The following is a 16,641-nucleotide window of genomic DNA, read 5'->3' on the forward strand; positions in this document are numbered from 1 at the left end:
ATTTAATACTTTAAACTCCCCAAGGCAATTTTCTCTATCAGGCAACTGAAAGATATAAGTTTCCTGGAAACTTTCTAGGAGCAGATCTTAAACGAGATCATGCAGGTCTAGTATGTTAGGGTCTCAAATCAGCCACTCCCGGCAGGGTGTGCAGAGTAAGTGACATGCTGTTTCATGGTTTGTAAAAGGAACAGATTGACTATTTGTTACCAAGCAGAGCAGTCTATCATCTTATAAATTCATTTTAATGAGGGTAGTGGGTTCAGAGCAGAGACCAAAGCCTGAGCATCTAAACACTTACAAGGACCATATCTATACCCTACAAGTTCTTCAGGGCAGGGGTAGGAACTCAGTTTTATTTCTGTAGCCCTTTCATTCACATTAACACACTCTGTTTCCAAGTTATTGTTTTTGATAGGAATTGAAAATAAGGTCATGACACAGAGAGAGATGACCACAAATCAGCACTGACTTGGCAAGTATGTCTGAGATGCAAGAAGCCTTCTGCCCTCCAGGGCACTGATGCCCTGTTGGAGGTGACTTTCTCTTTTTTTTTTTTTTAACTCTATGATTGTAACAACATAAGCTCTGGGTGAATAAATAACCTGCCACCTTCTTACCAGCAGCACCAGGTCACATACTCTTCATTGCACCATCTAGCACCGAGCTTGGCAAAGGCCTCCTCCAGCCCCACCTTCCAGATTTTCCACTCTTAACTCAGTGGTGCATCCAGTTGACCCAGAATATATATTGCCTAGGGTCAACTGTTCCTGAAACACTTCTGAAGTCGTGTGTATCTGTTGAGCAATCACCTGGAGACCTGCTTAGTCCATGGCTTAGAAGCTCCACTACCACATTGTTACCACCGTGCTTGGAACTTCGTGGGATTTTTAGTGCCAGGTTCCCTTGCATGAGAGATAGAGACACCCTCACTTGCTTGTACCACAGGTAAGTTAAAAAGCATTAGATCTTTTTAAAAAAAAAAAATGAGTGAAGTTGAAGAGACAGAGCAAGGCAAGAGAGACAAATCTGAGCTGAAAGAGGTTGAAAGACAGGCTGACTTGGCAGGTGACAGGTTTGTTACAGATTTTTAAAATAATGTTGCCTTAAGAATAGAAAGAAAGTCAGGCCAAGAAACATCAACACTAAGTTTTCCTTTTTTTCCCTCTAAGATATGCTGAAGCCAGATTTAATTTTATGTCAAGAAAGAATTCCCTCCTGAGACTTTCCTGGCTATGGTTCAGTTGAGCACAATGTTTTCCAGCCATGTTTCCAGAGTCCCTGAAAAGTTGAAAGGAAATGGGCAAACAGTCTTGCAGCCCTTACTCTGAAACAGCAGGGGGTGCTGTTGTGATAAAGAAACTGGGTGGTTTCTTCTGGTGCCATTATGATTTCTGAAATCCAGTCATTCATTATTCTCTACATTTCATTTCCTAAAAAGTATCTAAAGAGTGAAGTATTTACAGATACTACTGGCTTTTATGCTTCTTATGCTCATGCAGTCTTCCTGCTACATTTTTAAGGGGAGAAAAATCTTAAATATTTGGATGAATTGCCAGAAGACTGTATAGCCTAACAATATTTCATGACCACTTTGATCTCCATGTAATGAAGTGTGTCTCATGCTGTATATTGCATTTCCAAAGTCTCCCATGGGAATGACATTTAAAATAGAAGTTCCAGGGCATACAGAAGTGCTGTTTTAACAACCTTACCAAAATGTGCCTACCCTTAACAAATAAGTATACCACTGCTGCCAAAGTTACTTATCTGCTCAGTACATTCTGGTTTCAAATTTCTTGGGCCCATTTAAAAGTGAAGTGGATGTGGGGGAAGCTAAGAAAGCCAAACATAAGCTTATCATTATAAAAAGTCTCTGCTCCTCTTTATGGGGTTGTTTTTGAAGTCTTACATTATATCCACACAATGTAACTGCCCACTAAATTAAGGATTAAGCAACTATCAACGACTCTTATACTCTCATACTTCTGATTACTTAGATCCTTCTAGCATCAGAAGAGCCCTTGTGTACAGATCTTTCTAGATAGAGCTAAAATTCAACAATTGTATGTATATTTCTGTGATTGTCTTATATACATATATTATTTTCAAGAAGGTACATGGTGTAGTATGCATTGGCTTTCGGGGAAAGTTGGTCAAAGGGAAGCCTGAAATGCAGGGAAACTGAGTCTCAGAAAAGAGGGAATAAATAGTGAATCAGAACATAGAGTATTTAGGAGAAGAAGAGGCAGCTTTCAAGGAGGAAGGAAAAATCAAAAATTTCTCTGACCAGGTATATGAACCACAGAGTCACTACAGGCTAATACCTCATGGACCAAAGATTTCCATTATAGCATAGCCCTTCATATTTTCAGAAAAATTTTAGGAAGGGGATCTGAGAAAGTAAGAAATTGCTCAGAAAATAAGCTGAAGCTAACAAAGATCAGGCAGGGACTGTCAACAAGCACGCCGCATAGCATGCAAGATAGATGTACAAATACGCAGTACAAGTCGAAAAGTTGGGAGAACACAGAGAGTTTGAATGGCCTCTTCTTCCCTGAGAAGAATTTTGGGAGAAATGACTAAATATTCTTTAGCACTAAGAAATACTTTGCATTTCCTCTTTCAAGAACAAAAGAACTAACATATATCAACCATTTCCAAATACACTTCCTGCTAGCTGATCAGTAGGGTCTCATTGGTTCCAGAAGGGCTTAAGTCATCTTATAACTGGTAAGTATTCCTTGTAAACTCTATGCTAAGCAGGGGCTAAAAAAGATCCTTGCTCCATTTTTACACTGTAAATACCTTTGGGTTATAAGACTGTATCCTTGCATGTGTGGGACCTATGACCAACCCCTGTTCTCCAGAAAGTTTATTAGAGACGTGGTAAATGTGGTGCTATCTGCTTGATATAGGGATAAATCACTAATGGAAGGTTTGCTTTGACATTTTTTGGGGTTGAAGTTTTTACAGGGATTCTATGAATTTAAATAGTTTTGTGTAAGTACTTAATTTCTTAAGTAATATTAACTCAATAAGAAATATGATGCTTTTATAATCCTAAATTATTCCTCACAGTTGTACTGTACCAAGTAATAGTTCTCTGTAGTAGAGAGAATCACTTAATGGCAGCTTCATAATTTCCAGTTGTTTATATTAAACCTATGTCCAGCTCAAAATATCAACATGAGTCTTCCCCTCCATTTTACCCCATGCACGCTTGTTGAAGGCCTGTCTCATATGCATGACTCCTTCACATTCCCTTTGTAGGATCCAGGGTATTGAACTGAGAGACTGCTCTCACAGGGAAAGGAAAGACAGCATGTTAATACACTGCTATTGAAACCTCTCTTTCTTGATTCCTGCTGTTTATTTTGCTAATGTAGCCTTGCTATTTATGTTTTCTGTGAATCAGGCCTCCAAACTTTGAGGAATATAGGAATGAGTTTTTGAGCTGCAATGCATTTGGGAAATTTATATGAACCTCTTTAAGCCCTTCAACTCCCAAAACTCATCATACAGTCATCCTATGGGCTCTTCCAACTAGGAAACTGTCCTGGAAAGGTGACTGAACAAGCCCAGCTATGTTCTAAGTAGCATCCTTTGGAACCCAGGAAAATCCTGTCTTGGACCTTACACTGGGCAAGTTCATACTGCCTCCTGAATCCTTTCTTCCTCCAAAGACAGTTTTCTTCTTCCCCTCGGATGCATAGGCAAATCCACAAGTCTTTTGCCTAAGCAAATGCTCAACTGAATAACAGTATTATACAATATTTTGTGAATGATTCTCTCAAAGCCCTTCAGGATGCTTTCTGGAGAAATATCAGGCACCCCAATTTCTCTTCCCCATGGAAGAAGAAGGAAATGCTTATCATCACATACACACTGCATTTTAATTGTCCTTAGGTCTGCTTCTCTCTGTCTTGTGCCCATTCTGTTTATGTAGAGGATAGAGGCTGGTAAGAGCTAGCCAAATCTATCACCTTTTAGGAACATTTGACTCTAACTCCAGTGACTCTCAGTTCAGTTACTGAATACTTCTCCATCCTTGCCTTGGGTCCTGATTGTCACTCTCAGGAGTTCTATTAATAGCGTGTTACAGGTTGAAAGTAACCAAGCTTCTTTTGAAGAAATAAACCATAAACATACAGGATAGATATTTGAAATCAGTTGATCCATGGTTAAAACTGTTTATCATTATTCATTAATTCAATTTGTTTAGTAAATAATCAAATGTCTGCCACAAGTCAAATATAATGTAGACCCCTGTAATGCAAGGAAGAAGAAAACATGCCCCCTGGTCTCTGAATGCCGTTTTCTGCAGTAAAAATTATAATTCAAACATTGAATGCTAGTCCAAAGTGGTGAATGAAGGACAGTGGGGAGGAGAGGAGAGAAAGAGAGAGATTGAGAGAGAGAGAGAGAGAGAGAGAAAGGGTGGGGGAGGGAGGGAGGGAGAGGAAGAGAGAATATATTTTGAGAAGTCAGGTGGATTTCAAAGAAGAGATGGTATTTGAACTGGTGTTAGAAAGAATGAAAAGCATTAATCATTAGGCAGGTGAAAAGAAAATAGAAGAAAGCATTTCAAGTGGAGATAATAATGGCATGGGCAAGGGCAAAAGGATGTGAAGATTATGATGAAGTTAGTGCATTTGTCTTTGGCGATTGGAGGTGAAAGCTGGACTGTGTGGAGTCAAGTAAGTCTAGATGGAAAATGACCTATAACAAATGTGAAGGAGTTCGGATTTTTCTGTGTATGAAGTAGGGTAATAATAAAAGGTTTTCCATTCAAAGAATGATATTTTAACCATCAGATTGTAAAATCAATATAGGATAGATAAGAAACTAGAGAATTAGGAGGTAACTCTCCAGATAATCTCAAGGAGAGCTGGCAGGTGCAGGAACTAAGTATAGAACAATAGGTAAGGAAAAGACAGAGATCAGAGATCTTCCACAGAAGAATTAAGTTGAGAATAACTCAGCAGTTTTAAGCTTGCATATTTGGGCCTATGAAGTTAGGAAGACACCAATGCCGAGCTACGGAATATAGGAATTACCAACTGAGAGGAAAGGAATTCTGTTAGGGGCACATTAAGTTTCAGGTGATGCAGAACATTTAGGAGCTCTTCAGGAGGCATTTGGGCTAGGATTTAGGAGAGCAGTACAAGCTAAATGTGAGAACCATGTGTGAATAGATGAGACTTGAAGCTAGGTGAATGCATGTGAGAATCACCAGTTAAAAATGTAAAAAGAAGGCAGGAATGGATAGCTCATTTAAACACCAGCAAGAGGTAGAAGAGCTAGCAAAGCAAGTCAAGCAAAAGACAGCAACAGAAAAAAATCAGGATGAATCAATGTCTCAAAATCCAACACAAGATGGCATATCGAGGGAGGCAGAATTAGTTCCAGCATTAAATGTGGGGGGAAAATTAAGTAGAATAAACACTTAAAAAGGTCATAAGAAAATTGGGAAGTACTTGGGTAACACTAGAATTAATAGACCATGTTTCTCTTATGTTTAGATATTTGAAATGGGTATTTAAAACAGACATTTTTAGAAAAATTTTTAGCAGCTTATTGCATCAGAAATCATTACAAATGCAGATTTTTCAGAAAAACATGAAATGTGGTAATATCCTTACATTTTTCTTTAGGATAAACAATTTTTGTATAGCTAAGCAAAAAGGAAGAGGCATCCACTTTTTAAAAAAGCATATAGGGTACATGCAATGGCCATTACTAAAGGGGAGGGAAGTGATAACAGCAATTTTTCTCTGCAGGAAAGGAAATAACTCAGATTCAGGAAAAAGTAGCTTGCTGACAAGGCAGTGAGTCACATGTCTCCCCAAAGGAAGTGAAGAGATTGGTTTTTTAAGGTCATAATTCAATGGAAAGTGAGGCTGATGTGCATTTAAATAAAGCCCTCTTCAGTTCTACTGAGCGGAGTGTCAACATCACCAGCAGAAGCAATAGGATAGGATGGTAATGTCTCATGATAATCCAAGCTTCTAAATGTCAGTCAGATTACTTGCTGAAAGAACAAACATCTTGAAATATGAGCAAGTTCATATAGGATTATTTTGTTCAACAACTAGTCCCATCTATGCATTAAATGCATATTTTCTTAAGCAAGACATCAAGACTAAAAGATTTTCAAAAGTATGGAGTTCTTTTGTGAAGAATTAGACCAATAGATCATCTTATAAATATACAGTGTTATTTCTTATATTCATAAATAACATATTATTAAACAAGTGACTTTTTATGGTACTAGGGATTGAACTCAGTGTTTCCCACATACTAGGCAAGCGTTCTACCCATAAGCTAGTGTTTCTAGCCCTTTTTTAGCATATTTTGAAAGGATCGAGTTAAATTGCTCAAACTAGCTTTAAACTTGTGATCTTCCTGCCTTAGCCTCCAGGGTACCTGGGATTGCAGATGTGAACAACCATGCTTGGCTTAAAATGATGCTTTTGTTTGTTACTTTTAATCAAGAAACCATTCAGAATATACATGGAGTCAATGAAGATGAAGGAGAAAGGAGATAAAACTAATCAAGCACTTAATGTACTTTAGGCACCTGCTAGGGATTGTGGTAACATTTAAACATGGTCTTTGAGTTTTGCCCAAAGACCTAGAATGTCCTTTGAACAATTGCAGAGGTCTTCCAATATCCCAAGTGCCACAGGATATTTGTTTCATCAGAATACAGATACCCTGATTCTTGATCTAAAAAGTTTATAACACAGGAAGATTGTGAGTTCAAAGCCAGCCTGGGTTACACAGCATGGCCCTGTCTCAAAACACAAAAGCAAAAGCAAAATAACAAAATAAAAATAAATACTTATCTCATTTTTCAAATTCCCATCTCTTGACTCTGTTTTGGAAAAATGGCCTGTTAAATTATAATAAAAGCAGAGGATTTGCATTTTTCTAAGATTTTATACTCCTTTCTCACCTCAGAGACTTATCTACTTTTGTAAGAATCCCTTCTACACAGTAAGGCATCCAAGCTACATATCTAGACTTAGGTGTCACAGATGCCTTATAAGCTATGTACTTAAAAGCTATATAATGACTTCAAGCATAATGGGAATTAATAAAATGCCTTTTTCTGAGAGACTAAAAGTGAGAGTCTATGTTAAACACTTCATGTATTGTTCAGAGCATAAATGGCAGCTGAGAGAAAAATGACTTCCATTTTCAGTTAACTGGTCCTCATTATTTAAATGATAGTTTATCACATTTTTAAAACCTCAGAATATTATAAAGTCTTTCCTTTAATTAAGACAAAATCTACCATATTCTTTATCCTACTTACTAATCCTAATTCTGTTCTCTGAAGCACTACATGCTAAGTCTAGCTTCTCAAATACTTCCAGTCTACTCAGTACTGAACTGTTTCCCAACTGTTTTTTTGGAAACAGATGAGCGAGACACAATTTCAGGTTGAAATAAACTTAGTCAATAGAGGAGATAAGAGATGTCTATAAATGTGTTCACAGGACATATATTTAAAGTATTTGGGTGTCCAAAGATATAAGTTTTATATTCAATTACAGAATATACAACTTATACAGAACGTGAGCTCAAAATACAAGAATAAACGGTTATTGGGACACAAAAGAATTTGTAAAGTCTAACTTGGATTGAGAAGACTTTGGAGAGAAGGAACTGTACTCTGGAAGGATGTGTAAGACAAAAGGCCATCTTGGGAGAAAGAATGTGTATAAAGTCAGGAAACAGGGAATGAAGGAGGGTTTCCAACTGTGGGTTGTAAGTGTGAATCTTCAGGGTTTTCAGAGATATGTTAGTCTACACGTGTACCAAGCATTGTGTGAAGATTGAGTAACAATAGCAAAATGCCTCTCACATGAATTTTTTTTCTTAAATGTAACTTATTATTGTAATTAATAATAAAACCACTATTCTGTATTTTGTTCAGCAATGGATATTCAAAGTACAACTTCTAACATAAGGAGAAAATTGGTAACGATTTTCACTATGATTATTGTAAGAATTTTTGTAAATGTCACAGTGTACTACAGTACAACAATATGATAATTAAAAAAGAAAAAAATCAAAAAATATCTAGTAATGAAAAATTTTATAACTACCAGGTCAGAGTACAGAGCAGTAACGAGTGGCCCATTTCCTCCACATGGCATAGCTCCCTTCCCCTCTTGCCTTTCAAGGGCACCACTCTGGACATTTACTCCATCTTAACTTTTACCTTACTCTACTACAGCTTTTTCTTGTCATACAACTTCATCATGATTTCTCCTACTCTCAATCCATCCCCATACTACTTTGGCCCCTGACAGCTAATTTTTACAAAAGTCTCTAAGGGGAATAAATTGCGTATATATAAAGTTTCCAATTATCATTCTAGTATTCTTTCTTTGGACTTTGACTTCAAACTATGTCTTCTGTCTGATTTCTTAATCTCTACGTGTACCAGCACCACCCTGCTCCAAGCCACTATCATCTTAATTTGGGGTCCCAGAATCTTCCAAACTGATCTTCCTGCTTTTGACTCCACCACCACCACCACCACCACCACCCCCTACCACACTTTATTCTGGACATGGTATCTGGAGTGATCCTTTTAAAACAGATCTCAGATCAAACCCTTAATTCACCTCTGCTCAAAACTGCTAATATTTCCTCTCATTGCAGCTGAAATCCTACTTCTGCAAACCTGTGCTCCCTCCTCAGAGTTCTCCCTCTGACTCCATCTCCTAAGTCCCTCCTTCTCATTCACTCTGATTCAGCTACACAGGGTGACTGACCAGCCCTCCAGCTTGCCAGATGACTGGATTCATCTCAAATGGTAAAGAACAAAGGCTTAATTGTCAACTAGCAAGTTTTCTCTTTTCATTATAATTTTATTTTTCATGGTGAAAAATTAGGTTTATTTGATTTGAGAACATTGTGTAGAAATTTCATTAATAGAAAACATTTTTCTTTTTTACTGTACAATGACACTGTATTTTTATCATGTGGTTTCTTTAAACTTTTCATTTAGAATACTCTTTATTATTGGCAGCTCCCTTCTACTTGAAAGTTTCTTCTGCCTTGGTTTCAGAAGCAGGTGTCCATCCTAAATATCCCCTAGCTCACTGATTGCTTCACAGTCTCCTACATTGCCTCTTTCTCCTGAGGCTCTGGCCCTTTGGCAATTCTCAGAATTCTATCTTTGGCTCCTGGCTCTTCTTTCCTATACAATCTGAGAAATCTCACCTACTCATAGACTCAAACCTCCATCTATACACTGAGTACTCTTAAATTCTGCCCAGACTTCATTCCTGAGCTCTGTTCCAAGCTGCTCTCTAGACAGTTCTGTTGGTATGTTCAAATGTCACTTCAAACTTACCATGTCCCAAATTGAGTTCATAAATTCTTTTGCAATCAGTTTTTCCAGCAAACCATATCCTCAGTGAATCCACTCAGACATCAAGCCAGAAATCTCAGTCCTCACTTGTCTTCTACATCCATTTCCTTGCATAGATCTACAAGAGACTTTGTCTTTGCCAAGACCACAGTCTGCATCTTTGAATCCAACATGGTATTACGCAAATCTTCCTTAACATTGGAAAGCATATACAACATCCAGCATGGCAATCTTCTGCTACTCTAAAATGATAGATGTGGATTCTGAATGCCAAGAAAATCGAGTTTGTATTCTGGCTGTGCTTTCTGTGGTCTTAGGAAAGCTAGTGAGCTTTCTCAAATCTCAGTTTTCTCATCTGCCAAATAAAAATGACCTCACACATTCTTTTGGAAATATTAAATGGAATAACATATATGCAAGTTGCTAGTGGCACACTGATACTTTTAAGAGGTCCTCAAGACATTTAATTTCCCTCTTTCTTTCCTATTAAATGAGATAATCACACTAGCTTAAAAATTCCTCTGCTCAAACATGTTTGTAATGTATCCCCTCCCCTTCAGAACACTAAAAAAAGTGATTCATCTGTGATTTGCATTGATAATGCAGAGGGAGTTATCTGGAAGGTGTGTCATCTGACTTACAAGCCAATTGATTTATTAGCTGGAACATGCAAGCAAGCTTGTTTAGTGTGTTATTTGTATTTGTTTTGTTCTGTGGAGTAAAGGGAGTTTGTTCTTGTCACTCTTATACTAAGATCTTTGCAACTGTACTCCAGAACTAGTTGGCAGAACTAAAGGAGTAGATTGATAGGGATCACAATTCTAAGCTCTAGAGTAGAGCTGCCCTCTTTCAAGACAGTTATTTAATCTCTCTATGCCACAATTACCACATAGGGATCAACTAACACGATAAAAGTAAGGACATGAGAAGGAGTATTGATTTAACACATCACTAAAAAGCCATTGAACACAACATTATTTCTGGGAATTCACATAATCTGGAGGTTTCTGTCCACAGGAGGAATGTAGGATGGCCTGGTTTAAGGGAAATATCAAAATAATATTGTACAGTAATGATGACAATTGAAAAGAAGACTTGTGATAGTTTTTAAATACTGGTTTTTAGTATTATTCTACATATTTCATTGTTCAGGTTGTAAAGGAAAATCATGTTTCTAGCTTAGTGCATAATTTATTTAGTTTATTTTAAACTGAAAGCCCAGGCAGATTGCTATTCTTAATACCTACTCCTGTTTCTTTGCCATTATTTACATAGGGGACTTCCCTTTTCCTTGGACTAATGCTTCATTAACATCAGCATGCCACTTCACCAAAGCTATCTTTAAAATACATAAGACCCTAAGAAGAACCGTATAACCTATATAGGGCTTGAGTTTCCAAGTTAGCATTTTCATATCTATGAAATAATGGCAAAAAGTCACAAGTAGGCAATAATACTTCTTCAATATTTTAATAAAGACTTTAAATGGATAATTACCAACTACATTGGAATCAGCACAACCCTTTCACATGGGCTTAATGTGAAACCCTTCATTTTACCCCTTCTGATACTCACCTCCTCAGGGGAATCCCTAATGCCTTGCCACTGGATTCTGTATTCTCACTAAAGTAAAAGAGTCATGCCTATCTGGAGTACCTGCATCATACTGAATGAAAACCCTGACATAAGTGGATATGAAGAGGCATACATGTAATTTTAACATGCAACGGCTGACCCCAACAATAAGTTTTGCAGCTCTAGAAGACACACTAACTAAATTTGGAAGATAAAGTTACCTTCTTTCTGCCAATCATTTCCACCAAATATAAATAATCTTATCTCTTCTATCACTCTGATTGTATTATGGAGTAGAGATGAAAGTAATCAAAGATGTTGCCCATTTTTAATTATGGCTCCCCTCCCTCTCCCCTATGGATGTTGGCTACCTTAGGTAAACTGCTTAATACTTTTGTGTCTCAGTTTTCATTGTCTGAAAATGGTTATTATAGAATTTTGCTTTTTAATTTTTGCAGTGCAGAGGATAGAACACAAAAGCTTGTGCATGCTGGGCTAGTGTTCTACCAAGTTACTTTCAGTGGGTATTATAGGTAACAGTTGTATCTAAACCATAGTTGGTTTATTTAAAATGGTGAGTAATAATCTAGAGCCTATTATTATTTTATTCAATTCCTGAAAACATATTAAGATAAAGCAAATTCTAGAATGTCAAACTATAGAAACCTTCAGGCCTCTCATGTTTCAAGTGACAGTCCAGGCTATTCAGCTAAAGAAAGCCAAAATCCTACAAGCCATCCTGGTACATGCCTGTGATCCCAGCATTCAGGAAGCTGAGGCAGAAGGAACACAAGTTAGAGGCCAGCTTGGACTTACACTACATAGTGAAACCCCGTCAAAAAAAAAGAAAAAATCCCCTACAAACTGCACCAATATATATCCAAATTTAAGGAAAATTGAACAAAAATGTTGGGGAAATATATGTACAGTTTCAAACCTTGTTGCAAAAAAGGACTATTTGTCAAATTAATGAATGTTTCATTTACAACCCTGGAATCTTTCAGGATAGAAGGGTTTAGTTTTACTCTCTCTTTATTTTATTTATTTATTTTTGTTTGTTTGTTTGTTTGGAGGAGTTGGGAGAAGGGTTGGGTTTTCTTTGTTGTTTTTTGAGATATAGTCTCACTATGTAGCCCAGGCTGGCCACAAATTTACAGTCCTCCTGCTTCAGCTTCCCAAATGCAGGCATTACAGGTATGAACCACCACACAGCTATGTTTTGACTTTTCTGATTCCAGTCAGGGACGAATTTCTGCCAAAATAGAGAGAAACCAACTAAGTACTTAAAAATATTCAGGGAAATATCTTCTCATGAAAATATTCACCTAAATTTTAAGCAGCACATCCCCCCCTCCACTGCAAGAACAGAGAGAGTTCGCATTTAGGCAATTGTTATGAGTTTATCCATCCCTGTTATAATGCTGAGTAAATAGTATCCAAGTGATTAGGACAAAGACTGTTAAGACCAGGAACTTGTTTTAATCAGAAGGAAGGAAGCTACCACTTCATCTAAGAATTAGTTGATGTGATTACATAGCTAGGAAGAGCACCCATTCAAAATGGCAACATCTCCCATCCTCCACAGGCATCTGGCAGTACTGTTTACAATATAACATGCGAGGAAGCTAACATCTTCTTTCAGCTATGACAACCAGACACAAGAGATTTAATTGTAGTACTATAAAGGCAAACAAACAAAACAATCATTGATTATCTGAAAGTTCAAAGCCATTAAAAACAGAAATCAAGCTAGTGTGTAATATAGAATATTTGACTGCACACCTGAGACCGCTAAAGAAAGTTATTTGAAATCTTACCTTCAATTTCCAGATAAATATTTGGACAACATAAAAATGTACAAAAGTTATGACATGACTGGCCAGGGCGTACAAGGAACAAAAAGAAATCATATTCTTGTGATATCTGGGATGTATTATGTGTTCTATTTAGTAATGGCAGTATCTTTGGTGCTTAACTCTCTGGAGGAAAGGAAAAGGAAAAGTGGAAGTCTATCTTGATCCAGCAAGAACAAATGAAAGAATAAAAATGAATTTTAAGGAACAAATAAATAAAAAGGAAATCAAGTGTTGTAAATGAGAGGAAAAATAATTAGAGAATGACAAAAGAGTTTTGTTAGGTGATTTCAGTGAATAAGATGGCCTTAGATGGCTAAGGATAGACACTTAGGGAGAGTGAAAAGGCTGAAGGAAAAAACATTTAGGAAATAAAATTCTCAAAAATTGTGGCATATGTGGGTGTGGTGGCTCACACCTGTAAATCCAACACTGGTGAGGTGTAGGCAGAAGGATCAGGAGTTTGAAGATAGCAAGACCCTGTCTCAAAAAAATCTAGAGAGAGAATGCCTTACATTTTATTGCCCAGAATACTATCTGGAGTATTTGGGAAAAGCTGTCCTTCTTCATTCCTGCTTCCCAAAGCGAACTTTAGAATTGACCTTTGTTCTTGCCCCTTTGGAAAATGCCTTGAATCTAGAGATAGATGAGCATAAAGATCCTACTGACCTCAGGCCACACATCCAGGCACTGCAGAGAGCATGGTGGAAAAGCATGAGGATTCCCTAACCTTAGAGAAGAATAACCCAGACACAAAGTCCTGTGCAGATAAAGGAAGAAGGTATAATATAATGACATAAAGAAGCAAGTAAGTATTCAGGAGCTGTCCTAGGAATGTTCCCAGAAATAAGGCTCAGCCTTAATCTTAAGAGAAGGGCAAAGTAGAGTCAGGTATTTTAGGAACCCAGAACATAAACAGGAGCAGTGGTGGAAATAGTGTCGACCAGACAGTATTTGCAAAAAATATATTTAATGAGATTGGTTGGGTCCTATTAACATTCTTAATCCCTTAATAAGGGGATAGGATTTTTGTGGCAATTTTTGTTGCTATTTGTGTTGTAAAATGTGGATTTGATAAAGGATTTGGAACCCAAGGAAGCATTATAGGAAACAGTAGGGCATAAGAGAGAATAAAAAGTAGGATCCTATTTCAAAAGCTCACATATCAGATGATGGGTTGAAATTAAATGGTAGATGAAAGTGTTGAGGTAAGTGGAGTAGTTCATCAAGAGACTGTATTAAGATAACTTGTTGGGGGGTGAGAAAGAATGATGAGACTCAGTGTCCTTTGTTTCAATGACTACCCTGGAGCTAGGAATACAGCTCAGTGGGAGAGAACATGCTTTGGGCTCTATACCCTGGGGAGGTGGGGACCTCAATAGCTAATCCTGTTTTCCTTATTTAAAAGTTTACTTTAGATGCCTTAGCACTTAATCATACTTACCAAAAAAAAAAAAAAAGCATGCCCTAAATCTTAAGAGCACCCTCAGATTAATACAATCTTACCAAAATCACTATGTTTTAACAACTTCTAGGAAATGTCTGGTATGAGACACATACACAGTGTAACACTGTGGAACAAGTATCCACAGCATGTAATCCAATGACTGATCTCAGATTGCATGGAAACAAACTCTAGAAAATATCGTAACTATAGGAAATGCTGAGACCACTCTCAGTACTAAGAAACAACAAGAATGTCAATGTCACAAGAATAAGACCACAGATATTCTCAAACTCCTCATTTTTTAAAGCTGATTTGAGTCAACACAGGTAACAAGGGTTCTATCAAAGGTCCTTCTAAATAAAGAAAGCATTAAAAAGTTAGCACCTCAGTTTCCTGTTGACAAAATAAGAGCATTTTATAGGAATAAGTTCCATTCCGGTAAAAGGGAGAAGCTGAAGGGAGAGCAAAGTCAAGGGCCCCACTGAGCATTAAGCAACACAAGCAAACTGTCCTAAGGGGCACGTTATTGACTCAATCTTCATTCTATTCTAATGGGTATTCCTTGGGATCTATAAGCTTTACATATGCACTGTCAATCATGATCAATCTCTCCACCACCCAAAACATTGTGTCTTCAAGGTTTCCTCTTAGTAATGATGTTGAGGTCCACCCAGGTTTAGGAGTTGCACCAGACACACCTTCCTCATCCTAGCTCTCCAGACCAAATCACTGTAACTCAAATCAGGTCACCAAGTACCATTTAATCCACTCTGAAACAAACTTGAATTCATCCACACCTCTCTATTTCCACTACCTCTGCCTCTTCACAAACACTGCCATGTCCCATCTAGACTGAAGCAATAGGATCCTTACTTTCTTCGCATCTAATTTTCCTTTCTTTAATGTTTTCTTCACACAGAATCCAGCATTTTCCTTTTGTTCAGTGTGTTTTGTCATCATTATCCTTGTTGAAACTATTCAGTGGATTCCTGTTGTGCATAGAATAAAACCAGTTTTCACAAAGGTCTCCAAGATGTGCTGGACTGACCTTCACTTACATCAATAAACTCAACTCTTAACTGCTGTCTCCTCATCTACCTTGCTCCAGTGACTCAGATCTTTCTCTTGAATACACTCTTGCACATACTGCTCCTCCCTTTCTTTTTTTTTTTTCTTTTTTTGTTTCATACTCTCATTCTTAAAATTCAACTCTCAGTCAGGTGTGGTGGTACATATCTATAATCCTACCTATAAGGCAACATAGTTAAGAAGATTGTAGTCCTAACCAACCCTGGGAAGAAGCAAGACCCTATCTGAAAAATAACTACCAGCCAAATGGGCTAGGGGGCATGGCTCAAGTGGTAGAGTTCCTGGTTAGCAAGTTCAATCACCAATACTGCCAAAAAAAAAAAAAATTCCTTCCATATCTTCTAAGAAGTCTCTCCTAATCAGTCATCTTTCTAACTGCTCCTCAGTATCCCTTAAGGCTTTTTTAAAACTTATCCTTTTACTCATTCATTTCTTCTTTTTTTTTTTTTTCTTTTTTTGTGTAGTACTGGGCTTTGAACTCAGTGGCCTACACCTTGAGCCACTCCACCAGCTCTTTTTTGTGATAGGTTTTTTTCAAGATAGGATCTCAGGAATTATTTGCCTGGGGCTGACTTCAAACCTCTTCAAACCTCGATCCTCCTGATCTCTGCCTTCTGCATAAGCAAGGATTACAGGCATGAGCCATCAGCGCCTGGCTATTCATTCATTTCTAAGTCATGAAATAAATGTTTATTGAATGTCTTGCCTGTGCCAGGGACTGAGCTGGGTGCTAAAAATATAAACATGAATAAGTCATGGCCTTTGTTTAAAGCACATTTCTCAAAATCCCCTTGGTTTTACCTTACCACTGGATGATTTTGCCTCTAGCCGTGGCTTGAATTAAAACTGTAAACTTTCCTAAATCCAAAACCAATGTATACAGTTTCTCAGTCTCTCCTGAGCCTCAGATACTTATTTTTAGTGGTTTACTAGACTGCACTAAATTATCCCACAAAAAGCCTCAAACCTAACATGCTCAAAACTTAAGTCATTATTTATCACAACCCCCAACCACCTCCATGACACTTCCTGTTTTTCTGATCTTGATTAATGCTAACACCATTTGCCCAACTAGAAGTCTAGGAGTCAGTCTAGATTTCCTATTATTTACCTTTCCTGTAAATGTGTCACCAGGTCCTATCAATATATCTCACAAATATCTCTCAGATAGCTCTCTTCCTTCACATTGCAACTGATGCTATTTTAGTTGTTATATTCTATCAAATAATTTTCCTTCAAATCCCATTCCTTCCAAATCCATCCTCCACACTGCCATCAGT

General features: G+C 37.5%; 1 protein-coding gene across 1 annotated transcript in view; it reads left to right on the plus strand.

The window, feature by feature from the left end:
- Positions 1-672: 672 nt before the first annotated feature.
- Positions 673-16,641, plus strand: part of Dab2 (DAB adaptor protein 2) — a 171,677-nt gene continuing 155,708 nt past the window's right edge. Inside the window, exon 1 of the mRNA XM_074077557.1 lies at positions 673-948. The gene's annotated coding sequence lies outside the window, so the exon portion shown is untranslated. The remainder of the gene's footprint in view (positions 949-16,641) is intronic.

The sequence above is a fragment of the Castor canadensis genome, chromosome 6, assembly GCF_047511655.1.
Source record: "Castor canadensis chromosome 6, mCasCan1.hap1v2, whole genome shotgun sequence".
NCBI lineage: Eukaryota > Metazoa > Chordata > Mammalia > Rodentia > Castoridae > Castor > Castor canadensis.